The sequence below is a fragment of the Myodes glareolus genome, chromosome 6 (genome assembly GCF_982192425.1).
Source record: "Myodes glareolus chromosome 6, mMyoGla1.1, whole genome shotgun sequence".
NCBI classification, from domain to species: Eukaryota; Metazoa; Chordata; class Mammalia; order Rodentia; family Cricetidae; genus Myodes; species Myodes glareolus.
In genome coordinates, this window is record NC_142031.1 from 81655008 (window position 1) to 81667011 (window position 12004).

The 12004-nt window shown below is 40.7% G+C and overlaps 1 protein-coding gene across 3 annotated transcripts in view; it reads right to left on the reverse strand.

Annotated features, from left to right (window-relative positions):
* The window catches only part of Foxn2 (forkhead box N2), a 52466-nt gene that overhangs the window by 35522 nt on the left and 4940 nt on the right, over positions 1 to 12004 (reverse strand). The window contains exon 1 of one of the 3 annotated variants that reach the window (XM_048416322.3): positions 9679 to 9829. The exons of the other annotated variants lie outside the window; for them this stretch is intronic. The gene's annotated coding sequence lies outside the window, so the exon portion shown is untranslated. Of the gene's footprint in view, positions 1 to 9678; positions 9830 to 12004 lie in introns of those variants that run through there. 3 annotated transcript variants of the gene reach the window in all.

Consider the following 12004-nt stretch of genomic DNA (forward strand, 5'->3'; position numbering starts at 1 on the left):
AGAAACTAATACAATATATGGTATAATAAAAACAGCTATATAAAAATGTACAGAGTAATCTTCATTCATATTCAACTCAGAATCTTCTGTCCTCTTTCACAATTTGTATCAAGTGAAAAAAATCCATCTATTATCAAGACGCTTATGGTTGGTATGGTGACACGCACTTTTAATCCCAGCACTTGGGAGACAGGCAGGACCTCTAGGAGTTCCCAGTAGCTTGCTCTCCTGCTCCCTCCCTGCGATCATGACGCAGCTCTCAACTACTTCTCCAGCACCTGCATGCATGCAGCCATGCTCCCACCACGGTTACAAAGATCCTCTGAAACTGTAAGCAAGCCCCCAATTAAATGATCTCTCTTATCAGCCCTGCCTTGGTCAAGGTGTCTCTTCACAGCAACAGAACAGCGACTACAACAGGAATCACAAGATGTCCCAATTTTTCCTACAGATTTACATTACATTCTTTAAGGTTCTCCACTACAAATCGTGACCATTCCAAAACACCTAATTCTGAGATTAGAAGACAGATTTAAAATCCTAAATGTAGTCCTAGAGAGACAGCTCAGTTGTTAGAATGTACAGTGTAGAAGCCCAGGTTTGAATCACTACACCTACAAGTACCTGTAACTCCAGCTCAGGGGATCCAATGTGCTCTTAGATCTCTCAGGTTCCTGAATGCATGTGGCATAACAGATACACTCAGGTATACACATACACACATAGAATAGATAAAATAGATTTTAAAATCCCAAACGTACAGCACAAAGATGTATATTTGATCATAATGCTACATAATGTCGTGTATCCAGGACAACTGAGGGATAAAACTGCCTCCAGGTCAGATTTAGTGATACAGCATGTGATCCATTGTTTCTGAACAGCAAAAGTAATGTGTGCCGCTGCATTTTCAAGTTAAAGAAGGGGACAGAGATCTCAAGGAGAAACTGCTTCTGAAATGAGGGTAAAAGAAATAAAACTGAGGGCTGGAGAGATGGCTCAGAGGTTAAGAGCATTGTCTGCTCTTCCAAAGGTCCTGAGTTCAATTCCCGGCAACCACATGGTGGCTCACAACCATCTGTAATGGAGTCTGGTGCCCTCTTCTGGCCACCAGGCATACACACAGACAGAATATTGTATACATAATAAATAAATAAATATTAAAAAAAAAGAAAAAAAATAAAGCCGTGCACCATAATAACTGCTTGGCTCTTTAAAAAAAAAAAAGAAATAAAACTGAGTGGAAAACAACAACAACAACACACCTTTCAACAATGTTAAAAACAGAAAAAGAAAAAAGCTGTTTGGCAGCTTCTCTCTAAATCTACTTTTTTCCTCTTTCTAATTCCATCAGGTACATTTTGCCACCTTGAGTTTATATTCCACATCTATGTAAATAATTTGCACACAGTATGGTATTCCTATACATTGTTTCAGGGTATCTCCAAAGCCATGAATTTCTTGAGGAAGGTAAAAAGATGCATTATTTGATATTCTGTAGAGTAAGTTCTGTAGAAGAATTCAGCTTTTCACACTACAGCTCCTAGCTTCAAATTCTAGACTTCTAAACAAACCACACATTTATTTGTCTATGGGCTGACTCCCTCTTTAAAGTCAAGGGCAAATTCTATCAGTGAATCAGCATGGTAAAGGGGCTAGAGAGATGGCTCTGCCCTTAAGAGGACCCACATGACTGCAGCTCAACCATCTTAACTTCAGTTACAGGCATCAGATGCCCTCTTCTGACTCCAGTAGGTACCAGGTATACATGTGGTACACAGATATACATGTAGGCAAAATACACATAAAGCAAAAATTTTAATTAAAAATGTCAGTATCACAGGGCCAGAAAGAATGCTCAGCAGTTACACTGCTCCTCCAGATGACTGAGTTTGATTCCAAGCGCCCATACTGAGCAGCTTAGAACTGCCTTAATTGCAGCTTCAGGGAGCTTCTATATCCTTTCCTGGTTTGTGCAAACTCCCTTCCCCCCCATACTTCAAAATGAACAAAATAAAAATTTAGAATATATACCATAAAAAACCTCAATTGAATGAAAAGTGTCCCCAGACCAACAAGGAAAGTGGATGCTTCTATTTTTTTTAATTAAAAACAAAACAATTTGAAAATGTTTACTGTTATCTAAATCATGGAACTAATCTACTCTACATGCTTTATTACCTAGGCCACTAAAAATGTAGTATATTTCAACGGAAATCCCACATACAGGAACTGTGATACTATGGCCCTAGAGTAAGCTGCCTTGCATGTCTGTGTTTTACATAGCAGCACACCTAACTACAGCATCCACTGCGTATCCTCCGCATTTCAGCCTGAAACCTTAAGAGCAGTCTCACACCCAGACCTGGGAGAGACCCTTCTTCTCTCCCACAATCAAACAAACCACCATACCCAAAATGGTTTAATATATATCTTTCCAACAGTTCTGCTATTATGTTACTTTGGTATCTGAGAAATGGTATGATCCGATTTTTCTAGAATATTCTAAGTAATAATTGAAACTGAAATTCAGGTAATGTGTGCTACGTTTGAACACACAGCACTTAGGACCAAAGCAGAAGAGTTTAGGATAGGCCTATACAACAAACCAAGACATTGTCTTTAAACACACACATTCAAATTCAAATATTAACTGACTTTCCTGTAGATAAATGTACATGTGTGTATGTATTACAAGAATAAAAGAACACTTGTTGATGCTCATTAGTAGGTATCATTTCAAAATCTTCACTAAAACTCACGAGCTTTGCAACATCCCTACCAGATGGTGACTATTATTGGGTTCTATTTTATATGTGGAAACAGATACAGGGTGACTAAGTGGTATGTAGTTCAGTGGAAGTGACGCTGGAGCCCATGCTTGCTTCTGCCCTAGGTGCCACCCTGCCTTCAAAAGGCAGGGGAAAGTACATGCTGTCATCAATATAGCAACTCAGTATCTACATCCTTAGGCTGAATAACGTTCCTGAAGTAAATCCAAACTATATTAATCCTGATCAAGTGCTTACTGGTCACTTCTCTGTAAGCTTGCTACTACAACTTTTGACTCCTGGATTGTCCACTGGTGTGGGAGAATTGTCTGTATTCTGTCAATCATATTTTAATAAAACGCTGATTGGCCAGGGAGGCAGTATAGGCGGGAAAGCCAGACAGGAAGTAGAGGTGGAGCAAAGAGACTGGGAGTATTCTGGGAAAACAGGAAGCTTCCAGTTCTGCCCAGACCATGGGAGAGGAAAGATGTAAGCTGCTCTGCTGGAAAAGGTACTGAGTCATGTGCTAACATAGATAATGGATTAATATAAGTTATAAGAACTAATAAGTAGCCTGACCTAATGGGCCAATCAGTTTATAATCTTATGGAGTCTTGTGTGTGATTTTCTCTTTGAGGCATGCCGGCTGTGGGGTACCGGGCGGGACAGATACCCCAACAAGCGAGCCCCTCATGTTACAGTCTACTTAACTATCATCTTTCAAAGACACCTGTAATCCAGCCCTTAAGAAGAAGAGGCAAGAGGATTAGTGCTTCAAGGCCAGTTCGAGCAACATGAGAGTAGTGCTGGGGAGATGGCTCAATGGGTCAGAGTAATTACTGTGCAAGCATGATGACCTGAATTCAAATCCCTAGCTTTCATGTAAAAAGACAGGTATGGTCATGCATGCCTGTAAGATCTTAGAACTGTGTGGGGCAGGAGAATCAGTAGGATTCTCTCACTACCAGCCTAGTCCCAAGACAATTTAAAATAATAAAGCAGAAAATGAAAGAATGAGATATCCAACACCCATTTTTGGCCTCTGGATGTAGAGACCAGCACACACATGTGCATATACAGCATAGAAAAGCCTAACAATGGCAACTCCTCCTATAATTCCTACCTAAACCTCTATTAGAGACTCTTGATATCTCTTACTCTATTCCTCTACTGGTTATTAGTGTAAGTAATGCAAAAGAAACAACAGACACTGGATTGTTTTATAAACAGTGAAGTTCTATACCCTTTAAGTTACTTAATTCAGATAAAGTCGGACAAATTGCTAACCAGAGAAAGGAAACTGAAGACAACAGACTCGACATCACTAAACAGAAGTCCTCAGGTATAACCTGCTGTCAAACTAGATGAGAAGCACAAAGGGAAAAGCACACCCAAACTGTCACCGTGTGTTTTATTTCAGCTAAACAAAGGAGATATATCCATCAAACTGTGAAACAGTCAAGGCTGAGCAATTTGCCGTCCAAGTACAGAACAGTCTGCTTGGCACTGTCTCCCATTCTGCTTTGTCATGGCACTTGCCAAATTTCTCTTCTCCTTTAAGAGGTATTCTGGTCAAGCTTTCTTGTGGAGGCAAGAGCTCTACCACAAAACTGTACTGCAGCACTAAGCAACACTTGGAAAACGCTATCTAAAGGGAGGGAAGGAGGACGGGCGGGAGAGAGACAGGCAGAACACCGGAATGTAATTTTTAAATAGAACTGGACTCTCCCAAGATGGCTCAGGGGGTAAAGGCACTTTCCCCACAAGCCAGATCACTTGAGCTACCCTTTACCTCTCAAGAAAAGTCAATTCCTACTCCCCACATTCCCTCTGCAACCATGAATCTAAGTAGAACCTATGTCTAAAAGAATCTACGCTCTTCTTTTCAACTGTGGCACTGGGGATGCTTTGTGCTACAGCTGTTGAGATACAGCTGATTCCTAAAAGACAGCAAGTATCGGGCATGCCAGCCAATCTTTATACAATTTAGCCTCTTTGTTCTTCTGAACTTAAAAAGAACTCTCCATTGGGCTAGAAAGACAACTCAAAGGTTAAGAGTACAAGTTGCTTTTAGGAGTGGTTCCTAGCACTTATGTCAAGTAGCTCACAAATACCTATGACTCCAGCCCCAGGAGATCTGCCCCCCTTCTGGCCTCTGCAGGGACAAACATGTACACACTCACAAACATACAAATAAAAGGAATTTTTGCTGTTGTTGGTTTTTCAAGACAAGTTTTCTCTGTATAACAGCCCTGGCTGTCCTGGAACTCTTTTTGTATATCAGGTTGTTCTCAAACCCTCACCACCTGCTTCTGCCTGAGTTCTGAATTCTGGGATTAAAGATGTGGGCCACCACTGCCTGCCAAATTGATTTTTTTAAAAAAAATTAGAATTCTCATGTCAGGCAGTGGCAATTCATAACCTTTAATCCCAACATGAGGGAGGCAGAGGCAGATGAGTCTCTAAGTTCAAAGCCAGCCTGGTCTACAAAGCAAGTTCCAGGACAGCCTGGGCTACACAGGGAAACCCTGTCTTGAAATAAATGAACAAAAGAGTCTCCATTAGCTTTCTGATCACTCAATTCATATTTTCAAACTATCTCTTATCCATTCTTAAAGATTTATCTCATTTTAAATTATGTGTCTGTGACCGAGTGGTGGTGGCGCACACCTTTAATCCCAGCACTTGGGAGGCAGAGGCAGGCGGATCTCTGTGAGTTCGAGACCAGCCTGGTCTACAAGAGCTAGTTTCAGGACAGGCTCCAAAGCAACACAACAGAGAAACCCTGTCTCAAAAAACCAAAAAAAAAAAAAAACCAAAAAAAAAAAAAAGGTGCTGGTATCCATGGAGGCCAGAAGCATCAGATCCCTGGATACTAGAATTACAGGGAGTTGTGGGCCACCTGAGGTGGGTGTTGGGAATCAAACATTGGTCCTTTGCAAGAGCAGTAGGTGCTATTTATTAATCACTGAGTCATCTCTCAGCCCCCTAGCTATTTTAAGATAGGGTCTCAATAGGCTGCTCTAGCTAGCCTTCAACTGCTGGACTTAGATGATCTTCCTGCTTCAGCATTTCAAATATCTAGGACTATGTGCAAGAACGTCTTAGTCAAATAATCTCTGAATACATAAAATCCAACAAGTTTCCCCAAATACTAACCCATCAATATTGAGCTATTTATATCCAATTATCTCTATACCTTTAGAATGTGTCTAGCTCTATTCCATGAGGGTTAGCTACTAAATAGTGTTAAAACCTAGGGCAGGCAGGCAGTGGTGGCTTTGATCCAGGACTCGAGAGGCAGAGGTAGTTGGATCTCTTTGAGTTTGAAGCCAGCATGATCTACAGGGCAGTTAGGACTACATAGAGAAACCTGGTTTTGAGGGGGAAAAAAAAGCAAGCAAGCAAGCAAGCAAACAACAATAAACAAACAACTAACCAAAAACAAACAACTAGGGAAGTCAAGAAAATATTTGAAACAAGAACTAATCCTAGGGTCACCTCTCCAAAGAACCTTTATTTGAGAATTAAGATTCTCAAATGCTATCTTAATTAAGGAAGAAACAGAAAAAAAATAATGTGGAGATTTTTGATATATAAATTACTGTAAAAAGATTAAATGGTACTGATTTTAGGGAAAAAGGAGTCACTAGGCTTTAAGACAAAAAGGTGTGCTCATTTCAAGTTAAAATAATGCTAGAGAGGATTACACAGGGCAGCAGCTCTAGTGCAGTCAATTTCTGATTCTTCACAATCACCACACAAAGGCAGCAGCTAAGGCCAGGAGTGTGGCTCCGGATTAGAATGTTTACCCACCATATGCAAGGCCCTAGTTTCAACCCAAGCACCACCGCCTAAACAAGCAACTAGACCGCAGATACCCAAACTCATTAACTCACCGAATACAACAAAACCCAAAAAACAAAGGACTTGAGAGAATGGCCATAGCCTTTATTTAAATGTGTCTAAATAAGAGAGGGCAAGAGAAACAACCCAGTGACTGGTGGAGCTGCAAACAGAAACACACCAACCAATAGGCATTCCCTGGGAAGCCCCAGGGGAACAATTTGTCAGTGCTAAGCAGGCTCCAATAAGAAGAGGTCAAGTGACACATGCCCACGGCTGCTGTAGCCTGTCTAAACTCTTAAAATGGAGCCTTGACGCTCTCTTCCAGGACAGAGCCCACACTTAGTATATAGTATGGAATGGAAATAAAACTTGAGAGAAGAGGGTCAAGCAAAGAAACAGTCCAGAGAGTAATGACAGGAATAAGCTACACATGGTGGCACACCTGCAATATCAGCACTAAGCCTGAGGCAAGAAAATTGACACTGTATTTTTAAAAAAGGAGAGAGGGAGAAGGCTGGATTTCCAGCACATGGGAGGCAGAGGCAGGCAAATCTCTGTGAATCTGAGTCCAGCCTGTCTACATAGGGAGGGAGTTTCAGGGCAGCCAGGGCAGTGAGACCCTGCCTCCAAATAAATTTTGTAGAGTGCTTGGAAACTTTTAGAAGCCTATCCACATAAACTTTAGTGATAGATAAACAAATACAACAGGAAAAACTTCATGAAGTCCAACCTACCAGAGTCACCTCCTTGAAATTTAGAGAAAGTTCATATGGCTAAAATACTTATATAACCCTAAATAAAGTTATAATTGGAAACAAGTAAAATTACAACCTTTTAGATAATAAAGCATATTTGAAAATAAAATACTCAGAAAGCTGGCTTGCTTGCTACAGCACCTCCTTTAAGTCCAGCACTAGGAAGGCAGGTAGAAGGTCGGCTCAAATTCTGAGCCAAGGAGGGCAGAGTGAAACCCTGCCTCAAAACACAAAGGCCTGGAGAGGGGGCTCAGTGTTTATGAGCAAGAGCTGCTCTTGCAGAAGACAGGGTTCAAGTTCCAGTACCCACAAGTGGTTCACAACTATCTGCAACTCTATTCCCAGGGGATCCAATGCCCTCTTCTGGCTTTTTCAGGCAATACTCATAAACCAAAGATTTCAAAACAAGTTTAAGAATTAAAAAAAAAATACAAGCTACAAAAGAAAAATAGCAAAAGTAGAAATGAAGGAGCTTAAAAATGAAGGGACAAGAGTTCAAGAATACTAAATAAAAGGGAAGAGGAGAAAAAATCCAAAAATGAAAGCTCATGTTAAGAAATTACAAGAAAAGAAATGAATATGTTACATGCAACCTTAGGAGACACATAAGATGAAAGAGTTAATGAAGAAGATGGGGGTGGGAAATGAGGAAGGGGACTCTTAGAAGACAGGGTTAAGTGCTAGCTAGGAATATATATTGCATAGATAAACACAAACCATTTTTTTTTTCTTTTAAAGACAGACATGTAATCCCAGCAACTAGGGAGGCCAAAGCAGGAGGAGTCCAAGTCTAACTCGAGACTATGTAACAGCCAGATTCTGTCTCAAGCAAAACTCCCAAGTCAGTGTGTGCTAGAGATGGGATCTAGGGTCTCCTTGTGCACTCTAGGCAAGCTACCCCCAACCACCTGAAAAAGTAAGGACACTGTGATTAAAAGTCTTGAGGGGCTTCCTGCTGGCAAATTCAAGTCCCTACTGGGAAGGTTATGTGGGGGCTGGATTCACAGTAACTCATTAAGTTATATATTTGCTTCAAAAGGTTTCTGTATCTACATTTCACTCTACAATACAGATAACAATTTTTGGAAAAATCTCTAAAATAGTTTAATAAAATGAGAAGGCAAACCAAGAGACTGACTGTCCCATAATATTTAATCATGTTTGGCAGTATGATGGACTTAAGTCTACAGTAGCTACTTGTTGCTCCTCAAATAACACATTTTAGAAGTATCTGACCTTTATTTGTAGATCAAAGTGCAAACTTTTAAGATATGTAAAACATATCTTTTTGATTAAGACAGCCAAGAACATTTATTTTTGAGACATAATCAGGAGAGTCTCAAAAGCCAATATAATTCAACAAGTATTATCAAGTGAGTATCACAACAAGGTACTTCAATTTAGTTAAAGGGACACAGAGATCACCAGAACAGAACATTTTGATTAGTGCCCCGAGAAAGGCAAAGCACTACAGCCTCAGAAGAAAGGGTAGCTCACCTGCTCTATGGCACTAGCATTCTGACCAGGCTCAGCTCACATTCCTCTAATCCATCCTCAGTACCGGCAGAATTCATCTTTGAAAGACCCAAAGCCCACTTTCAAAACACTTCACAAAGAACAGTGTTAGGAAGGTAACTGAAGAGACTCCCACGGCCAAGTAGGCAATAAATGAGTACAGATGGACTGCTGTATAAGACATACAGGAGGATGGGGCCTGCTTGTCTAAAATAAAGGCAATTACTTCTAGTCAGTTATTACACTGAAAGCAACACTATTGCAAAAGGCTGGATACAATTCTTTACATTGATTCTAGCATGTACTTATAGGGAAAACCATGAATACCTGTAATACCAACACCTGACAAAACAACAGTTTTTTGTTAGTGTTGTACATTTTTTTGTTTTGAGACAGGTTAACAGTCTTGGCTGTCCTGGTAACTAGCTCTGCAGACCAGGCTGACCTCAAACTCAGAGATCCACCTGTCTCTGGCTCCCAAGTACTGGGATTAAAGGTGTACACTGAAAAAACAAGTTTTAAGGTCAGCCTTTCCCTGCAGTTAGGTTCAAGGCCAGCCTGAGCTACATGGCACCCTGCCTCAAAAAATAAAGAATTGGGAAGGGAAGGCAGACAGACATTAGGCTAAAAATCAGTGTAGGCAGGATACAATGTATTCATTTTTATGCTCTAGCAAAACTGTAACATTCAGTGAGCAAATATTTAAAAAACTTATTATAACAGAATGTCATGCTAGGTAACTGAACAGCGAGATGTGGAGTCAAGCAAGCCCACCAGCCACCACTCACCTCCAGGGCCTGACAGACAGCTGAACCTCCCGAGTCCCAGGGAGCAGCAAACACTATTTGGCTCACAGGAACAAGAAAGCAGTGGTATTCCTGCCAGCTGAGGCGTGTAAAAAAAGCTTCTCAGCTTCTCTATCAAGCATTCTTACGGCTCCTGCTTGGAACAGATCAATATGCAAGCATTTCATTCTGACAAATAACCCATTTTCTTAAAGGACTTCAGACTGTAATACAAAGAAAATACGGATTTTTACTATGATAGATCTCTGTGCAAATACCCAGCACTACATTTACATAATTTCTCATTATTTGTTTCTTATATATATACAAAAATACAACTATGCAGAGCTGATGCTGGGGATTATATACTCATATATGTATCTAGCAGCAAAATACTACTGCCAAGACACAGCAGACAACTAATAAGGGGTAGAAATTATTGCTATAATTATTAATAAATGTTCAGTAAGCATAAAAGAAAGGAGCATTTACATTGGAGAGAGACGGCTCGGCAGTTAAAAGCTCATACTGCTCTTCCAGGCGACATGGGTTCAGCTCCCATGTCAGGTGGCTCATAGCCACCTGTAAATCCAGATCCCACACGCTGATTTATGTGTGCACAGGTCGGGGTTGGGAATTCATTCAAGTGAACATTTAAGGATGAAACAAAGTCACAGTGCAGTAAAATCTTAATTTAAAAGAAATGTCTTCCCACTTTTATTTGCATTCCTTCTTTTTAGATAAACCACAATGATACATTTTTATTAGTTTCCTAAGTACCTTACTTCTAAAGTCATATACAAAGTTCAAAATATATTAGCCACCCATGGTAACATACACCTATAATCCCACTATTTAGGAGACAGAGGCAGATGGATCTCTATGAGTTCCAGGCCAGTTGGAGCTACACAGAGAAACCCTATCTCAGGGTGTGTGTGGGGAGGACCTCTATTACCAGCACCGTATCACTGCAAAAACCTAGTATTACATTCTACGCAGTGAATCCACAAATTAAAGAGTATTTATACAATTTAGGAAGAATTTTAAAGCTGGGTATGAGGCTCCATACCTGTGGTCCGAACATTCAGAAAACTGAAGCAGGAGACTCAACAGTTAGAGACCAGGGCTAAGCAGTGAATTTGGGACCAGTCTGGATCTACAACTAGATCTTATCTTAAGAAAAAAGAGGGCCAGCAAGATGGTTCATCAAGTATAAGCACCTGCCACGTCCCGAGGACTTGAGTTTGACTCATGAAAACCAATCCCCCCAAACTGGCCTCTGTGCACGTGCCCGTTCTTTCCTCGATGTGTCTTCCCAGACACATATTTTCACACATCAACTTAGAATTATTTCTCAAACAAACCAAACAGGTTTCTGGGGGTCAAAAGAACCAAATGCACAGGATCAAGAACAAACTATGAGGAAGGCAAGATGTGCTGAAGAGATGGTTCAGTGGTTAAAAGTGTTTGCTACTCTTGCAGAGGAGGAGGGTTCATTTCTCAGCAACCGCACTGGGCAGCTCACTACTTGTAACTCCAGGTCCAGGTGATCTGACACCCTCTTCTGGCCGCCTCAGGAACATGTACACACACACAAAATAAAAAAATTTAAAAAGGCAAGAAAATTCTTACCTTCTTTAAAACCTGAAAACTCTAATCTGGCATGGCAGCATACACCTGTAATCCCAGCACTCAGCAGCACGTGGAGGCAGGAGGATCAGGAGTCCCAGTATACAATAGGATCTCTAGGAGTTGCAGGCCAGCCTGATCTACAAAGCAAGTTCCAGGCCAACCACAGCTACATACGAGACCTTGTCTCAAAAGTGCAGAGGCAAAAGGGTCACTCCAATTTCAAAGCCAGCCAGGATCACACAGTGAGAGCTTTCTCAAAATACACACACCCACACACCTGAACAAAACTTTAACGATAGCTGACAAGAGTTAAAACTATTCTGGTAACTTCTCAATGTAACCTAGAAGAATGAAAGTGCTGACGGCAGAAGGACAGCTCCTTTTATGGTGCACATACTAAACTTGTATGACAGTGGCTTACAAACAGCCACTTAAAGATCTTTATTTAGACTTTTATGGCTTCGGTAACTTTGTATTTATAAATCTTAATGAAATAAGAGCACAGAGTAAGACAGTAAATCCTACTTTATGATTGAATCAGACATACTCCTGGGGTAAAACAACGTCTTTCTTGCCTGAAACCCCAGTCCTACCACCTAAATTCAGTAGAGGCTCAAAAGCACTGGTCCAGGTTTAATTTTATTTTAATGTAAAAGAAAACTAGGTTGAAGGACATTTTTCGAAAAATCAATCAAAA